A 24,162-nucleotide genomic window follows, 5' to 3' on the forward strand; every position below is an offset into this window, starting at 1 on the left:
TAATGCAGTTTGACACTGCTTAACTGCCATGGCTACATCCTATGGAATCTTGGGATTTATAGTTTGTTGTGGCACCAGAGCCCTCTGACAGGGAAGACTAATTATCTCATAAAAATACAAATCCCAGAATTGGATAACATTGAGCCATGGCAGTTAAAGCAGTGTCAAACTGCATTAATTCTGAAGTGCAGAAACAGCCTTTGACTTCAAAACCTGATTTTCTAGTGAATCTTTTATGAAAGCAAAGTTACAAATCAAATTGTTAGGCCCAACTGAGTAGCCCCTTTAAATCAATGAAATTAACATTTATGTTGACTTATCAAGGTGCCCTTGATTCAATGGGTTTCAACTGGTTAGGACTAACAACTGAATTTTGCCCAAACAGAAGGCCCTTTTTTCTGCCCCATCCCCTTCACAAGCATCGCAGGTGGGGATACAAAAATAGGGCTTGCTCAGTGGCTGCCCCAGACTCTCAAACATCCTTCTGACAGAGTTGTGTCCTTTCCATCCTTCTGTTGGCAGGCAGAAGCCTTTTTATTCTGTTTTATTCTGATATTTATGTTCAATCTGTGCTCTACTTGGACTCCTAGATCCCTTTCACATGTTCAGCCAGGTGTCTCCCATCCTATATCTTTGCATTTCATTTTTCTGCCTTAAGTGCAGTACCTCACATTTCTCTGTGTTGAATTTCATTTTGTTAGCTTTGGCGCAGTTTTCTAGTCTATAACAACAATAAACAAGGGACTTTTCAGTTACATGAATTTAGCCCTAGTTACAGCCAAGGGCATGATAATTAGGTGCAAGAAGGTTAATTTTAAAATATCACTATATACCATAATAATTATAGGCACCACTAAATGTTTAATTTTTCATAATTTCTCTATGTTTAATATACTCTCTCTATTTTCAATGAATTATTCTGTCTATGTATCTATCTATCCATCCACCTACCGTACTCTCTATAAGAAACTGCATATAATTCATTCCAAAGTGAAATTTTGTATATATTTGAAAGCACTGATGGAAATAAAGTTTTAGATTTTTAAAACTTCAGTCAAGGCAAGAGTCAACGATCCCTCCTTCCCATACTTCTAATCTAATAAAGATTTGGTTTCTTCTGACATTTCCACCCTTTGCTCGATTTTGCTTCTAGCAAGCATTATGTTTGGTGCCAGCCATGCACACATTGAAGACTTCCACTCTGATGCTGTCATCCTTGTCAAAGATGTGGAGTCTTCTATACCAGAGTGCTGATGACAGAAACCCTAGCAGGTTGCACCAAGACGAACTGTGTGCTTTCCCTCCAGGATCAAGAGAAGGAACTGAGAAGTCGATTTCCACCTACCAAAGTGCCTGCAAGGAAACTTGAGAAATGAGTCAAATGGCTTTTAATCTGCAACAATATGTAAGGAAAGTTCTACAAAAATGTCTAAAAGATATATAATGGGCAAATGTTTGGAGAAAACTATAAGACTTATGTATGACAAAGAGCTTCTGCTCTTATTTTCTGTTAAGTACTGCCTTCCTCCCCTCCCACACACACAGTTCAGAGAGCCAGCCTTCTGTATTTCAAAGAGCAAGATCTTTATTCTAGTAACCATAAGTGTTAGCAGTAATAAGTTTGTAGACAGAGGTGCCACCATGCACAAACAATGGCATAAAATCACCAATTTCCTGCCCTAACATTTTGCATGCTTCATTTTGATTCATTTACAAATTTAAACACATCTGCCCTCTCTAGCCCTTTGTAACTTTCAGTCTTGCCTCTGTCTTCCCTTTCCCTGAGAAAGTTCTGATCAAAGAAGCAAAGTAATCTTCCCCCAGACATCTGCACATTGCAGTAACAGGAAACAGTCTTCCCTTCACACCCTATCATTCTCAAACAACAAAAGCTGTACACACTTAAAACTTCAAAACTACAACAGAACCTCAGTATCCATGGGGGATCTCTACTGAACCCCCCTGTGGATACAAAAAAATGTGGGAGCTCAAGTCCCATTCACCCTAATAATGGTGCATATCTGCTAGCATAGCTGCATGCAAGCATGGCAATTGGGGACAACAGGGCTTGCAATCTGCGGATGGCAAGCCTGTGGATCTAGGGGTTCAATTGTACTACCTTAACCAATATAACAAATTAATTCATACACACAACTTACAAGAGATTTAGTTTGATTCTGACATCTCAGACTCATTCCAGATAATTTCTGAATAGTGCTAAACACATTGTTGTACGCCTTCAAGTCTCTTCCGACTTATGGTGACCCTAAGTCAACTCTATCACATAGTTTTCTTGGCACAATTTGTTGAGTTTTGTTTTGTTTTGCTTTTTCCTTACTCTGAGACAAGAGAGTGTAACTTGACCAAGGTCACCCAGTGAATTTTGATGGTTGAGCAGGGATTCAAACCCTGGTTTCTAGGTTCTTACTCCAAAGCTCCACCATTACACTATACTGACTCTCATAATACAGAGTTGTGTGTTACTAAGAAGATAATTTAACTTTGCTTTATCATCATCATCATCATCAATCATCATCATCATCATTATCGTTGCATTTTCAATTGTGTTCATTGGGTTTTGGGGGTATATTTTTGGTTCAGAATCATTGTACTGTAAGCTGAGTTGAAATGACTGTTTTGGCAAAAAGGTGGACTATAAATTTAATAAAACAAATAACTTAATTCATATATATCCAACTGTTTTCTAGACTCCTCCTCATGTATGTGTTTTGGAGTGTGGACAGGGAGGAGGAAATAAATATTTTAGTTTCACTAATTGGTTCATTCTTTTAAAGGACTATTTGCATTGACATAAAGTGATGTAGTCTATGGAGCTAGTTTGTGATGGAGGGGATTTGGGGACTGCTAGATACCAAAGTCATTATGATTCTGTGATTTGACTACTGAGGACCCACAGTTAAGATCCCCACTTATCCATGGAAACACACTAGATGACCTAGGCCAAGTCACAGAGTGTTTCCACATTGCAGAAATAAAGCAATTTGACACCAATTAAACTACCATGAGTTAATTCTGAGATGTGTAATTCTGTGAGATATTTAGCCTTCCCTGTAAGAGAGCTCTGGTGCCCCACCAAACTACAAATCTCAGAATTCTATAGCTTTGAGCCATGGTGTCAAACTGATTTATTTCTGCTGTGTGGCAGCAACCACACTCTCTCCACCTCAGAAGAAGACAATGGCAAACACCATCTGAATCAATCTTGCCAAGAAAACCTTATGAGAGGGTCACCATAAGCTGGAGTCAATTTGAAGGCAGAAAATAACCACAATACCACAAATGCATCTTCCAGCTTAACCCATAGGAGTGAACAGCTGTGGTTATTACCAAACACGAAGCACGACAGATGCAAGCCTATGTGTGTTCAGGCCATTAGTGGCACATGCAGGTCTTTTGCTCTGGGTTACAAAGATATTTGCTTTTCTCCTAGACTGGAAGGAGTGCTTCTTGTCCTGATGTGGAATAGCTTCACTGTTTCTGGAATGATGTCAACTGGCTTCAGGAGTCAGACAGAATCACATTCCATTGTTTTAGCCAGAGGGGAGGATAAATTGTTCCAATGGGCTTGAAGGTGAGCAAATGGGAAATACAGTAGGCCCTTGATACAAAAATCCATGGATGCTTAAATCCCATTAATGTCCGTAAAATCGTATTCCTTATATAAAATGGCAAAATCAAAGTTTCCCTTTGGGGGCTTAGATTTTTTGAGAATATTTTCAAGCTGTGGATGGTTGAATTCATGGATAAAGAATCGATGGATACTGAGGGCTGACTGTAAATGATGATCCAAGCAGAGTGGCAAGAAAGAGAACCATACTGAATCACTACCTTGGTAGTTCATCCTGCCTGCTTCCAAGTTTGAGACTCGTTGGCCTGTTACAGACAGCCAAAATAAAGCTGCTTCGAGTCACAGTGGAGGAATGGTGTTTCAATGATGCATGAGTCCTAAGAGTCCAGAAGCCACACCAAAGCCATGCTCCAGTCCTTAGGGCTGGAGCGTGGCTTTGGTGCAACTTCTGGACTCTTAGAACGCATGCATCATTGAAACACCATACCTCCACTGTGACTCGAAGCAGCTTTATTTTGGCTGTCTGTAACAGGCCGTTGTTTCAAGTACAAATAGTAGTACAAATAGGCTTTCAGAGACTGTCCCACTAACCTAGGCACCTTAAATAACCCATGTATCAGGTTTCAAATTTGTAAGATACGTGGAAGTTTTGATGAGCAAGTCAGTCAGGCAGAGTAAAGGCAAAACAATTTATATTGATCTAGATAGTATAAATAACATTTACAAAATGTATTTCTTTACAACAATATCAGGAAATTTCTCAGGATGATGGCATGAGTGCAGAATACTTTAAATCAGAAAAGAAATGAAAGAAAGAAAAAGCCACTTCTGACTTTTTGCAGACCTTCTAAATGTACTGTACAAATAAATTTTGCAAAGAAAATTACTCAGTTTTTATTAAAAGCCATTCCTGAAGGCAATTCCTGAAGTCTTCCACCTTGCAACTTCAACAAAGAAAAACAGTCCAAATTGCAAGTTGTTTTCAGATTCATTTCTGGCATTTTACTGGGTGGTTTTTCAGCAGTGTGGCTCACCGGGGGAGCCACACTGTATCAGTGGGGGGAAATGCTCCCTATATCCCACCCCTCATTTATGCCATTGTTTCTGAAGAGACTGCCATCACTACCAGCTTTGACTGCTCCACTCCTTCTGCTTTGCTTCTTATCCCAATAGGTGATTGCTACTGTTACAAATATTCATGCAACCATCTGGTTCATTGTTGCACAAAAGGATTTGTAAAAGTCCTGTAGCCGTTTTGTTTGAGCTTATGCTGTGTGGCTAGCTCAAGATGAGAGTAAAACTGTTATTGAGAACAAACTGTTATTGAGAACAATGGGCTGGAGCCAATGGTAAAGCGATGCCCAAAAATTTCACTTTTGAGGTCTTCCAACTACATTAATTGCAATGTCACTTTGGCCTCGGTCAGGACTCCGGTGAAACCATGACCATCCATTTGGCAGGCATCTCTCTGGCAATGTGGAGCTTCCACATTTTGGTAGATCTACAAGTGCATGGCTATTAGAGAAGGCTTCTGGATGACAATATAAAAGTAACATCTTTCATGAGAAATATTGGCAGGGGGGGAAAGGAAGGCGCTTTCATGATCTTAAGATTAATTTCCTAAATGGAACACTTTGAACTTTTTCCTCTATTTTGAATGCAACATAGAAACCTGAATCCCTTCCCTCTTGGAATCCCAAAACATCTCATTTCTCTAGTACAGAAAAACAGCCTATTAACCGAGTGCATCAGAGCTCTTTTGAAACATCTTGCTCAAGGCACTTTTTAAAAATCTTGCCTTGGGCAAATACTGTAGAATAAGGCTGGATTTTTACTTTATTTTTTAAAAAAAACATTTTATTGAGAAATAATGTTAATATAGTGACAGCTGCCCATGTGAGTAAACCTATCCATGTGTTGCATTGGTTAACTTTAAGGAATTGTTTTGCTCACAACACAATTTTTTATTGAAATGAATATTTACGGTGAGCTTTGGTTTTGTTTCATTTTCTGGATTTGCATTGGTATGGATAACTGCAGTGGGACTGGGGGAATTTTTCTGGGGGCAGCATGAACTTTTAAAAATGGCATATAAAACAAAACAAAAATGGAAGTGGCTGGTAGTCCATTTTTATTTGGGGTGGGAAAGAACATTGTTTTATATGAAACCTTCCAACACTACCATAGAATCATTGAGTCAGAAGGCCATTGAGTTCAGATACACATACGCACACACTAGGGAAGGCATCCAGAGAAAAAGACCCCACCACCTCTCTAAACAATGGGTTCCATTGTAGAGCTCTTGCTACGAGGAAGTTCCTATTAATCCTTAGTCAAAAGAAATTTATTTATGGTAAGTGCTGTTTGACAATTGAACCAATTGTCTAGGGAGTCTGGAAGGCCTGAGGACTATAAACACAGCCTTGGAGGGAGAGCTGTAGATGGCTCCTGATATTAAATAGTACCAGTTAGACTTGAGGTGTTTTCAAATTTGCATATGTAGGATCTGAGTGAACTAGCAGTTGAACTTTGTTGTTATGTGCCTTTAAGTCAATTCTGAGTTATGGAGACTCTATTTTGGCAAGATTAATTCTAGGGAGGCGTGCAGTTGCCTTCCTCTAAAGCTGAGAAAGTTTGACTTGCTCAAGATCACCAAGCAGGTTCCCATGACTGAACTCCTAGAATCCTAGAATCCTCAGATCACTATATCACACTGGCTCCTACTATTTCAACACAATTACACAGGCAACTGAAAGGTGACTTCTACATCACTTGAGGACAACAATGTTACTTGGGAGGAGCAGACCAGGCTATGTGATACACATTAGTCTATATTCCAACCTGACACTGCTGCTCCTTGAATGCATCCACATTTTGATAGGGATACACTGAGGCTTGAATCCTATTGTTTAGTCCCAACTGTAATAGAAACATTGATTTAATTTTTGAATAGTGAGTCAAGATGTAGCTCTGGAGAGGCTCTTCTCTCTGTCACATTGCCTTCTTAGTGGTGCGAATAAGGGAAAGGGCCTTTTCAGTGGCTACTCCCAGACTTTGGAATTCCCTCCCCTGATCTCCTTCCATCAGCAAGGTAAAACATTTTTATGCCATCATGTTTTTAGAAACTGACTGTGCTGGGGTGTTAATGCTCAGCTGTTTTTAAGGTTTGTATATAATGTTTTAATGCAACTAGTCTCGGAGCTGGTGTTGGAGTTGCCTAGATTGCTAGTTCTGGGTGACCTCAACATACCCCTCAAGGCTGGATTGACCAATCTTACTGGCGCAGCCTGGGAGTTCATGCTTTCCATGACAAACATGGGCCTCTCCCAGTTAGTCTCTGAGCCCTCACATTGTGCAGGTCATGCCCTCGACATGGTCTTCTGCACGTGGACAGAGATAATTAGTATCTCCGCCTTGTCATGGACAGATCATTTCCTGGTTAAGGTTGGACTGAAGGCCACCATCCCTCTCTCCGGGGGTGGAGGACCGATTATAATGGTCCGCCCTTGAAGGCTGATGGAACCCACTAGGTTCCAAGAAGCCCTAGGGGGTCTTATCATTGGCAGAGCTGGCGATTCTGTCAAAGCTCTGGTTAATACATGGAATAACAATATTACCAGAGCCATTGACATGATTGCTGCCTAGCATCCTTTTCGACCCACTCAAAACCGTAATCCTTGGTATACTGAAGATCTTAAACAAATGTAGTAGGTTGGACAATGACTAGAATGCGATTGGCAGAGATCTCAACTCATATCCAATAAGTCACTTCATTGGACCTTAGGTCCTATCAAGTTGCGATAGATGCAGCTAAGAAATCTTTCTATTCTGCATCTATCGCGTCTGTGAAATCTTGTCCAGCTGAGCTGTTCAGGGTGGTGAGGAAATGAACTCAACCATCTCCCACCCAGAACCCTCTATTAGATCCAACTAAAGCCAGCTGTGACACTTTTAATGAGCATTTCACAGATAAAATCACTCAGATAAGAGCTGACTTGGACGGCAACCTTGAGACTGAAGCAATTAGAGAGGCATCCAGTGCCTCCGCCATTATTGTTAAGACTGGATAAATTTGAGTTGGTAAGTACTGATGATGTGGACAAGCTCCTTAGTAGTATGAAAAAGACGACTTGCCCTCTCGACCCTTGCCCAACTTGGCTGGCCATTCGAGGGGGGACACAATCAAGCCAATGTTGGCAAATATAATTAATACATCTTTCAGGGAGGGCACCCTGCCTTCTTGCCTGCAGTTGTTAGATCATTGTTAAAGAAACCTTTCCTGGACCACCTTGATAGAAACAACTATAGGCCAGTCTCTTTGTTACCATTCTTGAGCAAGGTGATTGAGAGGGTAGTCGCCAATCAACTACAAGCTGTCTTGGAAGAAACTGATTTCCTGGATCAATTTCAAACCAGATTCAGGATGGGATATGGAGCTGAGACTGCCATGGTCACCTTATTCAGTGATCTCCGACTGGGCAAACAGGGAACATGTGACCCTGTTGGTGCTCTTGGACCTTTCAGCGGCCTTCGATACCATTGACCATGGTATCCTTCTGGAATGCCTGAGGGAGTTGGGTATTGGAGGCACTGTTGGGTGGTTCTGTTCCTACCTTTCAGGAAGATTCCAGATGGTGGCGCTGGGAGACAGTTGCTCCTCTAAAAGAGAGCTAAAATTTGGCATCCCCCAGGGTGCCATCCTGTCTCCCATGCTGTTTAACCTTTACATGAAGCTGCTGGGCGAGATCATCCAGTCATGGGGCAAGGTGTTATCAGTACGCTGATGACACACAAATATATTTCTCTATGTATCAGACTGATGCAGTAACTAAGGATGTCATCTCTCCTCTGAATGCCTGTCTTGGGGCAGTAATGGACTGGATGAGGGAAAACCGACTCAAGCTGAATCCAGGTTAAGACAGAGGTACTTGTTATTGGAAACCTGAACCCGGGAATGGAGTTATGTCAGCCAGTTCTAGATGGGGTCACATTTCCCCTGAAGGACTCTGTCCGCAGCTTAGGGGTGCTCCTTGACTCGTCGCTCCAACTGTCAGCGCAGGTGAATGTGACAGTCAGGAGCACTTGCTACCAGCTTTGCCTGATATGCTAGCTGCGCCCCTTCCTGTAGCCAGGGGACCTTGAAACCGTAGTACAGGGGTAGGCAACCTTTTTGAGCCGGGGGCCGGGTTGCTGTCCCTCGGACAACTGGGGGGCCGAAGCAGTGGGGTGGAGCTTCCACCCTCTGGGGGCGGGGCCACGTGCTGGGGGTGGAGCTTCCACCCTCCAGGGGTGGGGCCGCATGCTCCGCCCCCGGAGTGATAATAATAATAATAAATAATAATAATACTAACGGTTACTAGCATGGAAACTACTAAAATGCAATTCAGAATAGAAGGGAGAAAGCATGCACCACTGTCTCAACCCAGAGAAGCACAAGGAGCTGAAAGGAGTTTTTGCAAAGAGACCACCAAGGGCAAATAAATAATAATAATACTAACAAGTTACTACTAAAATGCAATTCAGAATAGAAGGGAGAAAGCATGCACCACTGTCTCAACCCAGAGAAGCACAAGGAGCTGAAAGGAGTTTTTGCAAAGAGACCACCAAGGGCAAATAAATAATAATAATACTAACAAGTTACTACTAAAATGCAATTCAGAATAGAAGGCTAACCCCCCTCCCCTAAGGATGCAACCAACCTCTCTCTGGCTTGCTCTTGCTCTTGCTGGCCGGCTGGCTTCTCCTCCTTCCTCCTCCTCCTTTCCCTGCTCTTCTATTCATAAGGAGGAGGAGGGCAGAGGGCAAGGTGGAGCCCGATGCAGGCCTGCTGTAGTCCCTGGAGCCCTGTTGGAGGGCTCCAGGGGCTGCACCAGGCCTCCTAATGGGCGCCGCCATTTTGTTTTTCAAAATGGCGGCCGAAGTCTCGAGTGACCTTTGCCATCCTGAGGTCACGCGAGACTTTGGCCGCCATTTTGAAAAACAAAATGGCGGCCGCAGCGGCGCGAAAACGGGGGAAATCGGCGGCAATCGGCGGCAGGACTGCGCAGGGGCCGGCAGGAAGGCCTTGGCGGGCCGGATCCGGCCCGCGGGCCGCAGGTTGCCGACCCCTGCCGTAGTACATGCACTGGTAACCTCTCGCTTGGACTTCTGTAATGCACTTTACTTGGGGCTAGCTCTGTGCCAAGTTCGGAAACTTCAGATGGTACAAAACATGGCAGCAAGACTAATCACAGGTACTTCCTGGAATGATCATATAACACCTGTTCTGAAGTCCCTTCATTGGCTGCCAATCAGTTTCCAGGCAAGGTACAAAGTGGTGGTGATTACCTTTAAAGCCCTACATGGCTTGGGTCCAGAATACTTAAGGGAATGCCTTCTTCCGTACTGCCCATCCTGCACATTAAGGTCTTCAAGTAAGAAGCTACTTCAGCCAAAATGAGCTAGGCTAACTTCTGTCACTCAAAGGACTTTCTCTACTGCTGCGCTGAAGTTGTGGAACGACCTGCCAGAAGAGATCCGCCATATCCCCACTCTTGCAGCCTTCAAAAAGGCCCTTAAAACAGATCTCTTCCAGCAGGCCTTCCCAACCTAGCTAATAAATTCTAGCTTCCTCCTTTTGTGTATGTTTACGAATATGATCTCAATTTTGTGATGTATGTCTCTCTGCCTGCCAAATTGTTTTTAATTTTAACCTAATGCTGTAAAGCATTTTATTGTTTTTAAACTTTGATTGTTTAATTGTAGTTTTAATATTGGGGAGGGGATTGGGAAGGCATCAGTTAGTATGTTATTGTATTCTAATGCTTTTACTGTTGTAACCCATCAGGATTCCTAGTGATTGGGCAAGCTATAAATAAATCTATTATTATTATTATTATTATTATTATTATTATTATGTTGTTGTTGTTGTTGTTGTTGTTGTATTTAATATTTTAATGTTTTAAGGAATTTTAATGTTTTTAATGTTTAATGTTTTGACTTTATAAATGTTTTAATCACTTTCAATTAACTTTTATATTTATATTGTTATTAATGACTTTGTATTTTTAATTTTTTGGAACTTTTAAAATATTTAATATTTAACATTTTGTGTTGTTTTTGTATTGTTTTAAATATGTTGTTAGACACCTTGTGTTCCATTATTGTGAGAAAGGAGTGAATAATAATAATAATAATAATAATAATAATAATGTTAGGAAACACACACATACATTTTCATAATGACTTTTGCTTTAAGTCACCAACTAATGTGGAAAAGGGACAGCATGACTATAATTTGGAGGAAATGAGAAACAGAGAAGCTGAAACTGATCTATTCTTTCATCCCTACTTGAGCGACAAAAACACCATACGCTTCCCTTCTAATGTTATGGTCACAATTTTAAATAGTCTTTTACTGGAGTCCTGTTCCATGCCAAATGGCTTTGGACTATTGTCCAGTTTTAACTGTCCCACAAAGCCATTTCAATCTTATGACATATTTGGTTGCCAAATTACTTATCTGGTAGCCATTTTCTATAATCTGTTGCATGAAATAGTCAAATCCCAATAGATACTTACAAAGATTTGACTGCTGATAGGAAATAGATAAAAAATGGTGGAGTAATCAGCTCATCCTGTTATCTACGTCTGATATGATGACACATTTATGTTACCTGCAGAAGTGTGGAGAAATCTGATATTGTGATTAGAATTCTGGCCTAGGATTGGGAAATCCTGGGTTTAAATCCTATCCTGATTTAACCATGAGGCTTGCTGGATAACTTTGTTCTACAAGCTGATATCCTCTTAGTGGATATACATATGTAAATTTTCCTTATGCTTGCAGATATCCTTTTTTAGGTGTGGCAATGATTGGCCCAAGGGCCCCATAATCTCCAGCACAGCTTCTGAATTGGCTGCAGGACTGGAGTGGGCAGAACTGGAGAAATGTCTGACTGTCTCTATAGGCAGAAACAAAATGGTTATGGTACCACTGAAACCTCTGGAGGACCCTGGCAGATCTTAACACTGATATATTCATTCTGTGTTTGGCTACTAGACACAGCCACACACTTCTCTGATCCTGTCTGCTCCCCACAAGACACGGAACAGCCATGAGTAGTCTGTGCAGAAAGCCTGAGTGTGTGTATTTGGCTCAGTTAGTGAAGAGGCAACAGATCCCATCTGATCTTGGAAGCTAAACAGCATCAGCCCTGCTTAGTACTTGGATGTGAGACTGCCAACAAATACCAGGTGCTGTAGGCTATATTTTGGAGGAAGGAACTAGCAAAACGATGCCTGACTATTCCTTGATTAACTCATAGGTTCACCAAAAATTGAAAATCAACTTGAAGGTACATGCACACACAGTGATGGTATGCATGATGAGTTATAAAGGATTGCAGCCACTGTCTTTCAGGCTCACTGGTCTGCTTCACTAGCTCAAATAGTCATTTTGGGACTGCTTCTCAGACTGTCTGATATGTGGGAAACTGGCTTTTTTTCTGATATGCCAGGGATCAATACCCTATTTGGGCCCACTGACTACAGCTGTTTGTTTCCCTCCTGAGAACTTTGCCTAGATCAGCAGCCAATGGCTGGCAGACTTGCACTGGTCCACGGACCAACACTCTGAGTAGTATTGGGACATAACAGAATATACAATGGAATAGAGCAACTATACGCCTTGGAGTAAAAAAAAAAATATTTCCTTGGAGGAGAGACTGAGATAAAAATTATTTTTTAATATATGTACTAACCAACTCATAATTATTTCTAAAAGCCTACAAATCAAACCAAAAATGCAGCTGGTCGACATGGACAGTGGCTTACATTTTTGCAATTATAATCTGCTTCTGATAGCTGAATGTAAAAATTAAAATGGAAATACATAGATCTATTATCAAGACAGGCCACATGGTTCATAGTTGATGTGTTTTCTTTTACCTTTCCAGTGATTCTTTTGTATCTCCTTTTTCCCTTGAACCTCTGTTTGTCCAATATATCATGCCAACAGTGCCTTCTGGATCCACCCTTTTTGTCCGCTGCAGTACCATCAAAAGCTGTGATTTGTGAGCTTGAAAGAGCAGAGTCGGTGTGTACCCGGGTCACTGGTAATTAAAGAATGTCAGTGGTCAAGATGGTGGAAGGGGAAAGATGCCGGTGCATCAGTTCAAGCCAAACTGAACCATTTAGGTGTTTTAGTGCTGCATCCTTTTAGGCCTCTCTGAGCTTATAAATATTAATTTAAAGACTACCAACAAGGACAGTAAACGGATTTAGGCATAAAACTTCCTGTCAGGAATGATTTATGCCCAATAAAAGGAAAGCTGGATAGAGAAAGCCTGCTTCGCTAAGTTTATGATAGACAGTGAAATAGGGCCATCAACATTTTTAAAAAAGGATTTCACTATGTGGCTTCCTGCACAGAGTGTCTCCATTCTTAATCAGCATCATTGCTGCTGATGTGTTCTTATTTACTGTATTGTTTTCTTTTATAAGGACATTTGATGCAATAAGCTAAAAGGTCCAGAGTACCATAAAGTATCTGCATGAGTTCTTCCTTTTTGTGCTGTGATTGCCACACACCTACAGAGCAATACTGAGGATACTTTGTACTATTTTCTTTTCATGAGCCAAATATTTAAATAAAGGCTAGATATGTGTGTGGTATTCGTGATATAGTGGTGTGATCATTGGACTATGACTCTGGAGACCAAGGTTCAAATCCCCATTCAGCCATGGAAACCTGCTGGGTGACCTTGGGCAAGTCACATTCTCTAGATAGTTTCATCTTAGCATCGCCTTAAGTTAGGAATGACTTGAAGGCACACCACAACATATGTGTGGTCACCCACATGTTTCTGGACTGCAACTCTCTCTCATCATCCCTAACTAGCATAGCCAATAGTGAGGTTGTTACAGTACAACAACACCTAGATGACTACATGATTTAGTCAAGGGTGAATAGGAACATGGTGCTTGGCCATAAAAGTTAATAATATGACACCAAGCAAGGTGACACTTGATCTCAAAGGATACACCAAAGATCATTTATAGAGGCCCAAAGACAGACAGATGCTGATGAGAAAAGCCAGCTACTTAATTTGTTGTTGTTGCTGCTGCTGCTGTGTGCCTTCAATTCATTTCCGATTTATGGTAACCCTAAAATGAACCTATGATAGGGTTTTCATGACAAGATTCTTCAGAGAGGGTTTGCCATTGCCATCTTCTGAAGCTGAGACAGTGTGACTTGCCCAAGGTCACCGAGTGGGTTTCCATGGCTGAGCCGGGATACTTAATCACATGTTATAAAATGATCAGAGACACAGGGCTGGTGCTTTTCCTTGCATATTGGTTCAGTGTATCCATTTTCCCCAGCTTAGCCTCTCATGGCCTCCTAGTTACTAAATTCCATCTATCTCCCATCTTTTTTTCTCAAAGAAGCTCAAGAAGGCATATATGTTTCATACCCCATCAATTTATCCTCACAACAACCTTATGAGGTAGGTTAAACCAAATTTCATGACTGAGTGGAGACGAGGTTTGGTTTTCTTAATTCCCCCCTGAGTCTGTAACCTAGAGGTAGGGAGCCTATGGTCCTCCCAATGTTGTTGGAAAACAGCATCCATTATCCATGCTGACCACTGGTAATGAATAATGGATACTATAATACATTAGTCGTCATCATCAGGAAAGCCACAGATTCCCCACCTGTGCTTTAAATTTCCCTGTTTGCAGGACCAGCAATATGTGCAAGTCTAAGTCCAGTTGTAAGCACTGATAAGATGCGAGTAGGAATTCTTGTCTATCAATTGCCAGGCTTAGCCAGTGTCCATGGTGCTGAAATTGTTTCACTTATAGTGTAATGCCAGGCTGCTCTGCTATTTTTGAGTATTAATGAATTATACCAATTGTGACTCTTTGGCAAAATGTGAATGTATGATTATTGAACACAGCATGATCTATCTTTAGATGTGTAACTGGGCTTGGTGTAGCAGACTTCCATTCCCATGCAACCTACACCCATCCAATGCATGGACAGCCTCTTCATGACCCTGGAAACACAGATGTTTGTGGGATGCTGCTGCTTGGGATAAACCATGAGGAGAGAGATTTCTGAAGATCAGGCAGATGTACATTCTGAGGACAAATCTTGAGTCTTTTCTATACAATTCTTAAAATTTTTATCCAGAGCTTGGAAACACTATTTCTTTGGACAACAAGGCCCAATAACAACACCAGCCAGCATGGCAAGTGAGCAAGTTTGCTAGGTGATTCTTGGAGTTGTCCAAAAAGTAACTTTTCTATCATTGTCCTTCTTTTATAGAAGCCTCTCTGTGAAGGCATATTTACATCAATAAGTAGCTGTTACGGACACAGAGGATCATGGGACTGAGGATGGATTTATAGAAACATTTTCTTGACCTGGAATAGATTAATAACAGGGGTCCTTTTGAAGAATTCTCTTGGATTGCTCTTCTTTGCATACTGGCATTATGTGATCAAAGGATTAAGCACAAGGTTTTTCAGATGGTGTATTATTATTATTATTATTATTATTATTATTATTATTATCTGTTGGTAATTCATGCTTACAGTTGTTCATGACTAAACATGACCGCCCCAACCAATTTTTTAGCCTGGCAGCTTTCCAGCCAAAATATTTCGAAGGTCTGCATACTGGAGCACTGGAAAACAATGTCAGGAACACTCTCTTGGTTACAGAGCACGCTCAGACAAGCAGTTGTGACAGGATCCAAAGGAGTCTCTCCAAGTTCCTGTTCTTGACATGCCCCACAAGCAGGAGAGTACTGCAGATGTCATTTCCCAGTGCCCCTACCTGAAGCACCTTGAAAACCCTTCAGTTGAGGGGTTGCCAGGCTAAAATGGTGGGTTTGGGGGTAGCATTGTCACATATACAATTGGCTCTTTATATTCACTGGGGTTCTCTTCCAAACCCTCTCATGGATAGCAAATCACATAGATCCTCAAGTCCCATTCTCCCCAATGATGGCACAATGAGTTCACGGCCACACTGGGGCAGATATGTGCACACACCACCATTGGGAAGAATGGGGTGAGGCCATCCATGGATGTTCAAATCCATAGATGGCAAACCAGCAGTTGGGAAGTGCCGACTGTACCTACAACAATGGTTCTCCATCATCATAGTTAGAACTGATGGTAGAGAATTTTTGGTCACTGGTTTTAACTGCTTTTTATTATTTCTAAATGTAAATGTTAATTCTTTCTTGTTAATTCTACCTTTTAATTCTATTCTAAGTTTCTAAGGCCTGGTACAGATGGACCCTTTGCGGCACACCCATGACGTGCTAGGGTTGCTCAGGGGTGGGGCATGAACACACCTTGCAACCCTAGCACGTCATGGGTGCGCCACAGCTGCATGGCACCATTCAGATGGTGCACGCAGCGATGACATACCAGCAGTGCAGCATCCAGACGGGGCTGCACCGCTGGCACATCATTGCACCGTCGCTTGTGTTTTGGCATGGTGCAAGTGCACCACAAAAAAGGAGCTGCTTCCATGAGCTCCTTTCTTGCTGTGCAGCAGCGCCGTGCAATTTGGTTGCTATGGCACTGCCTCCGAGCAAAGAGAGGCGCCTCCCCAGTGCCTCTTTTTGGCACTCTGTACCACGCCTAAGTTTTAATTCTATTTTAATTGTGATCTTTTATATGGTTTAAAAAATACAGGCTGACATCCTGTCCCATCTAGAGTAGACCTGTTAATAGGTTGTTACATGGTGATTCAACTAAGAGGGGGGATGAAAATGGCTTTGCAGGAAAAGAGATTCCACCTAAACTTTAGGAGGACCTTCCTGAAGGTAAGAGCTGTTCAACAGCCCGTCTCAGAGTGCTGAACAGAGTCTGGATGGCCATCTGTCAGAAGTGCTTTGATTATATATTCCTGCATGGCAGAGGGCTGGACTGGATGTCCCTTGTGGTCTCTTCCAACTCTATAATTCTATTATTCTATGTGATAATCCTCAAAATGTTTTCATCTCTGATATCTGAGTGTCCTGGTGCTAGGGAAATTCCTCCAAAATAACAAGCAGACAATGTGAAGGCTACACAGCATATTTTGTTTTCCTTAGATAATGATATATGTGACCAACTGACACCTAGATGCCTGCTTTTGACATCTATCTTGTTTGTACTTGACAGAATTTTCCAAACACGTGCACTTTCCAGTAGTGACTTGGCAACCTTGGCAAACTATATTAGGATAGAATTGCTCAGGGCTCAGGACTTCTGTTCTCTCTCTCAGGGTGCGAGACAGGAATGCATTTCTATCTCTAAATAAGTTGGATATTTGATTCAGCAGGCCTGGTCTTCTAATTTCTAAGTCCCATACACTGTTCAGGACATAGTTAAATCTCATTGATTAAGACTCTAATTTAGGATGAATAGCAGGGTTTAGGAGTATTATACTCATTTCAATGTAAAACTGCCTTGAGTTCCAGCTTGGAGGGAAAGGTAGGTTATAAGTAAATATGGAATGAGGATGGTGATTGTGGTGATACAGTGAAGTCATTCAACAGAAGGGTCCATTGCCTTAACTGTAAAATGGCAGTACTCTTTCTTTCTTGCAGGGAAGCAACACCAAATGTGATTGTATGTGTGTTGTAACAATGACAAACTATTTTATAACTATGACAAAATTGCATTGTTATTTCCTTTCCATAATGATTTTGGGAAAGCGAGCAAAGGAAATAAGCATTAACCTTTTGTGTTTCCTACATTGCTTCCACCCTCATTGCAATGTACTAATTTTATAGTATAGATAAGAGAGAGAGAGAGAGAGAGAGAGAGAGAAGATGGAAAATGTGGAAAAAAGAATATGAGCAAAGAAATTTATTCTCTAAAGGTTCAAGCAATCAAAATTTATTGCAAACCACAATATCCATCAAGCATGCCTCACCAAAGTAGACTTCAAAGGATTTGAAACTGAATAAAAATCAATGATATCAACAAAGAATTGTGCAATTGTCAGCCAGCATGGTGTAGTTGTTTGACCTTTGGATTACAACCCTGGAGACCAGGGTTCATTTCCCTGCTCAGCCATGGAAACCCACTGGGTGACCTTCTCAGCCCCAGAAACCTCGGTGAGAAGGCTGCCATAAGTTCGAAATGACTTGAAGGCACACAACAACCACAGAGAAGCTGTTATGTACATATTTTACATAAATAAAACTTGTAAAATGTAAACATTTACAATTTCTCTATTTGTATTAATATGTACATGTATTAAATCATTTGAAAGGTGCTTGAAATAACTAAGAAACTATGGGATTGTTGTGAGTCAAAGTGAAGTGGCTACCCCAGGAACCCACAATCCACATTGGGCATAATTAGAAAAGTGAAAGTTAAACAAACTTGAAAGCAAAACTGTCAAAATCAATGTAAAAACATTTAAATAAATAAACACCAATAAATCAATATCAAGAATGTAATCTACAAGTAGTATTAATACCATTCTCATGCTTCTCAGTGGACCCATCTGAGCTCTGTTTCTGTCAGCTCGGCCCATCTGAGTTTGCCTTAGAAGGAGCAAGTGAGACCAGCAACAATATTTTACAGCACATCCTCCCTCTTTAAAAAAAATGCTGTCCATCCTGCCCTGTTTTGCATTGCACTCCTTCCATCCTTTTATTTCCCTCCCCAACTCATATATTCCTCAGATACTGAGCATTTCAGCTGTGTATGTGTGTGTGTGTGTGTGTGTGTGATGTCACCACATTTTTATTTCCCTTTTGAACCTCTGGTATTCCTCATTCTGTTTGTTTGGTAAAAATGATGCCCTAGGCAGGCACCCTGATGTTTCACACTCAGCAAAAGTGCTAATGTGGTTTCATCATATGTACAAAAAACAGTGTATTGTATCATTGCAATTAGATAGCTTCCCTAGCAGGGTCTGTTGTTTGCATTTTGATGGCTATTTGCCACCTCAGGTGTTGCAAAAACTGTATTTGTGAAGTTGAAAACATTCCTTCTCCCAAAGGCTCTCTGTGTCACTTGTGAAAGTGACCTATAACTCTCGGGGGGGGGGGGAATCTCTCTTGATATAACAGCATTTCTGACTCCCCTGAGAAAAAGGGTGGAGGCGGCTGATGTAAATATAGGTATTACACTGTATAGTACCAGATTTTATGACTTCATTATGTGACAGAGATCAGTGCCATAAAAGGTATCTCACCAAAGCCATTCAAAGGGAGGAAGGAGCAGAAGAGAAGAATGTGGAAAAAAAGAGCACAGAGTCATATATTTGGGGAAATACCTTTGAGAGAGAGAGAGAGATCCTCTGTTAGAGCTATGCTTTGTGGTTGGAATATATGTGAAACCAAGGTCCTCAGAGAGCATCACTCTGAAAAGATATGAAAAATGCATAAAACTTTGTTTAATTTATGGAATTTATATGCTGCTGACCAGTAAGTATAAAGTTCTGTTCCCTTGGTCCTCACTATCAGTCATGTATTACTTGTCAGTAAATGTGGTGCACTCAGAACATAACAGCTACGGTAATATTTCTGTTCCCACCGCAGCTTTACTACACCCATGAAACCCTGTAATCTTTAAATTCCCTCACTGTTAACATCTGCTGAAACATTATTGGTCCCAGCATAGCCAAGCTGCTCTGAAATTACATTTAGCAAAGTAGTTAATGCTAACCGTATAATTTTAGAAGCAACCATGTTTAAAAAAGGCTTTTTAACAGGTGTGACAACCATACTTCCGTTCTAGATTGTTTCCCTTTTCCTGCTTCTGCTTTAGGCCATTATTTCATCTATAACCAACTTTACAGGAGATTTTCTTTTAGGTTTTTTAATATATATATATGTATTCTCATTATTTCCCCTCTCTTTGTATATGTGCCTGACTTTCCCTTAAATCCCCAGACTAAGTTGGACTAATACCACCTCCTTCATTTTTTTTTAGTTTACTAAAAAGATTCCACCCCAGGACTGGATTATGTAAGTGTTTAGAGGGTTGAGGTTGGAAACTAATCAGGTCTTAATATATGAATATTAAGATGAACAGATGAATATATTTTGTTATCTGGCCAGGGTGCCTCGCATGTTTGAAATGCAAATGGTTTTGCATATGATCAAAATGAACGGGTTACCATATGAGAAACAGATATTTGTGCACTTTTGTAAGGAAATGGATGCACAGAGGACACTCAGCTTAAATGAATCAGCTGTGTGTATGTACTTTCAAGTCACCTGTCGATGTATGGTAACCCCATAGATTTCACAGAGTTCTCTTAGGCATGGAATATTCAGAGGTGGTTTCACCAGTTCCTTCCTCTGAAATATAGCCTACTGCACCTGGTATTCATTGGCTGTCTCCTACCCAAATACTAACCAGAGGTCACCTTGCTTAGATTCAAAGATCAGACTGCATCTAGTCAGTGGCATCACTAGGATTGTTGTCACCCAGTTGTCACACCATGGACTACCTCCCATACCAGAGCATACATAATCCTTAGCAATGTTACTTGTGGGCAGATGGGGGCCCATTCCTGATGTGAAGAAACAGCTCTTCAAACTAACCCTTTAAATTATTTTGATGTTGGTTGTTAATGATATGATTTGAATGGTTTTATTATTGAATTTCTTTTCAGTGGTGTTTCTTCGCTCCCTTGACTACTATTTTTTCACTGGATAAAAATACAATGAATCTATAAAATGCATAGTATGCCTGCACATTCCGGTCAAAAACTACTTTCTCTTTAGCTACCTGGTCTGAATCTTTAATTGTTGACTTCCATGCCTTTTTCCCTTTCAGCAAATGACAGTGAATCAGTTCATGCATTCTCATAGAAGTGGATGTTTCTGCAAATTGCTTCCCTATGGTATCATATTCTGGTTAGACTGAGACTTGTGAGATCTGATGTCAAGCCCCCACTGAGCCATGAATCTCACTGGGTGGCTTTGGGTCACTTTTTCTTTAGCTTGTCCCATCTGTGAAAAAGTTGGAGGGGGATCATGTATGCTGCCCTGAGCCAACTGGACAAAAGATGGGCTAGAAATGATACATAAAACATAACATGATATAAAAGTGGAACATAACATGATATAAAAGTGAAAAGTGAAGGTGCGTTAGACCACCATAAGCTGGAAACAAAGGCACACAATACAAACAAGTTCTGTAAATACTGTATAGGGTGTCATCCAGCACCTTTGAGACTAACTGAAAGAAAGAAATTGGGCAGTATGAGCTTTAGCAGGCTTCAGTCTACTTCCTCAGATGCATTTGGAGGAAGTAGACTGAAGTCTACAAAAGCTCACGTTGCCGATTTCTTTCTTTCAGTTAGTCTCAAAGGTGCTGCAAGATCTCTCTATGTACTTATTCTACAGACTAACACGGCTCTGAATTCTGTTATATAGGCCAAATACTTAGAAAGACAAACAAAAAAATTAAGCCCTGCACCCAAAAGTTACTTTTATATTGCAACATCAAAAGTCTTCAGCCATGTTTAATTTTTAAAAAGCAGTTGTTTGTAGAGAGGTTTGGGGTTTTAGTTTAGTTTGTTTTTTAAGTAATGTTTCCAAGCTCTGCTTTGTGTTGTTTTTCCAATGAACTGCAGTTGATCCTTCACACAGGGCTTGGCCCAGCATTTATAGAGGTTTGTCCATGAAATTGACATAATGGCCTAATCTGTGTCAGGATATTGGCAGAAGTGAACTGAAGGTCAGTTTTTCTTGCTTATGCCAAGGGAAAGAAAGAATGGAAGGCTAGAATGAATAGTACGACTCTATTGACAAGGTTATGTATATACATACCTCCCCCCCCACACACAAACGTAATGATAAGCGCCATCCAGAAACACTCATATTTTTTCCATACATAAGCATTTTCATTTGCATTAAGACATCAAGGCTGGGCATGAAGAAGCAGATAAACACTCTGAATGGGCTTTCTACCCTCTTTGCTATTGTAGCAGTGTTCTTTTGTAGAAACTTTGTAGGTAGGGAAATAGTTTAGGAATTACAATGTACCAATAACAATTAGATTCCTTCATAACTCCAATGGCATTTCATAAGTAGGAGGCAGAGAAGTTGATGTCAGTTCTTCTTTTCTCTGTCTAATGATGTGCCATAGAGAATTCTGTATAACTGACAAATGCAGTATACTCATAGAATGGGGGAAAGTATTGCTGGCATCCTGTTCGGTATTGATGATGTCTTAAACCAGACTTTATGGCCTCATAAATTTTGGTATTTACATTTCCAACCATGGCACCATTGCTACATTTGCAAATGCCCACATCAAAAGTGAGGTAGCCCCACCAATGGAAGAGTGCTGCACCATTGGCAAGTTCTACAACATAGGGCAGTGCAGGACATCCGCCTCCTACCAATGAGCTGCAACATGACAAGCAGTTCTGAGAGGACCTCACAAGGGTCCTTATTGCTGCTTGCCACAACAAGGTTTACTAGTGAGAGGGGTCTGGATACAACATCATTCAGTGCTCCTCTGTGCTGCAGAACTTCTTCAGTTGATGCAATAGTCTGATTTTTATGTTGGGTATTAAAGGGACAGATCAGGAAACAGACCGTGGCTATGTTATTGGAGTTACATCTCCCGTGAAGGATCTTGACTTACTTTTCTGGAGTACAGTTCCCAGGCTGAGATTCTGCTTAAAGCTGGTCATAGAATCATAGAGTTGGAAGAGACTACAAGGGCTATCCAGTCCAACCCCCTGCCATGCAGAAACACAGAATCAAAGCAACCCTGACAGATGGCGATTCGGTCTCTTAAGTTTATCGCATGGGGCATAAACCGTTCCCCAGCGCGTTCTAACGGGGACGAGCGTGGGCGCGCATGGAGCGCGATGGGCACCGGATGGGGCCCAAAACGCGACTTTATCACACGGGGGAATGCCGCCGCCACCGCCACCGCGCATTCCCATTGTGTCCCAATTCTGTTCCAGAGGGCGCCATTTCTGGGGACTGTTTCAAAGCGTCCCCAGAAATGGCGCCCTCTGGAACAGAATTGGGATGCAATGGGAACACGCGGCGGCGGCGGCGTTCCCCCGTGCAATAAAGTCGCGTTTTGGGCCCCATCCGGTGCCCATCGCGCTCCATGCGCGCCCACGCTCGTCCCCGTTAGAATGCGCTGGGGAACGGTTTATGCCCCATGCGATAAACTTATCTGTTTTAAAACCGCCAAAGAAGGAGACATTCCACTGTCAAACTGCTCTTACTGTCAGGAAGTTCCTCCTAACATTGAGATAGAATCTCTTTTCCTCTACTTTGACTCCATTGTTCTGGATTCTAGTCTCTGGAGCAGCAGAAAACAAGCTATTATATCTCTTCTTAACATTCTGTTACCCAGGCTACACATACCCAGCTCCCTAAGTCTCTCATCATAACATCTAGGGGTAGCCGTGTTGGTATATAACAAATCCTAAAACATCCAAACAATGATACCTTTATTGTGCCACCCAAAATGCACAATTACATGTTGCAAGCTTTTGAAGTCACACTGGCTTCCGAACAGGATGCCAGCAATACAGAAGTTTGCCTGATGAAGGCACCAGTGTGACTTCAAAAGCTTGCAACATGAAATTGTGCATTTTGGATGGCACAATAAAGGTATCATTCTTTCTTCATAAGGTGTGCTTTCCTTTTTGAATTTTGGTGCCCAGAACTGGACACATTATTCCAAGTGAGGACTGACCAAAGCAGAATAGAGTGGCACTATTACTTCCCTTGATCTAGACACTATACTTCTATTAATGCAACCCAAAATAGCATTGGCCTATTTTGCTGCCACATCACACTGTTGACTCATGTTTAACTTGTCATCTCCAAGATCCCTTTCACATGTAATCTTGTTAAGCCAGGTGCTCCCCATCCTATATTTATGCATTTTTGTATTTTTTGCCTAAGTGGAGTACCTTACATTTTTCTGCATTGAAATTCATTTTGCTCATTTTAGCCCAGCTTTCTAATCTGTTAAGAGGTGGAGTACACTTATTCAGAGCTCCAAGCACCAGAGAGGCAGTAGGAAGGAGGCAGTAGGAAGGATCTTTCTCAGTGCACCACTGTAGTCAGTCACTGGAAAAGATTCTTCCTACTGATTAGACCTCTGTGTAAGAATGCTATTGAACTATCAACAGAAATCTTGCATAAAGAGGTAGTAGAAAAAGTATATCTGCTAGTGTACCATAAAGCTCTCAGAGGACTATGGTCCCAGAATTTCTGAATCAAGATGTTGGGGGCTGTACTCCATTTCTCACCTCACAAAAAAGTAATTTTTCAGAAAAAAAATCATATACTACATTCAAAGAAGTGTTGTAGGAATAATTACTAATCATCACCTGAGTGTTTACTTTAAAAGGCATTTAATACTAGGCTAAATATGAAACCATAGATCGAATAGTTTGACTTTAAGACAACAGTGAACAGTTATATTCTGGATTCTTTATTCAAATGATAGAGGAGTATTCCATGCTGCTGAAACTTGCAGGGTGTAGGTAGTGCCTGGGAAGCCTCTGTAAGCAACCTGACATTTTCTAAACAACATAATATAAATACATGCAATTATCCACAACAACAACA

The sequence above is a fragment of the Sceloporus occidentalis genome, unplaced genomic scaffold, assembly GCF_023333645.1.
Source record: "Sceloporus occidentalis isolate IW3139 unplaced genomic scaffold, rSceOcc1.0.p SCAF_6, whole genome shotgun sequence".
NCBI lineage: Eukaryota > Metazoa > Chordata > Lepidosauria > Squamata > Phrynosomatidae > Sceloporus > Sceloporus occidentalis.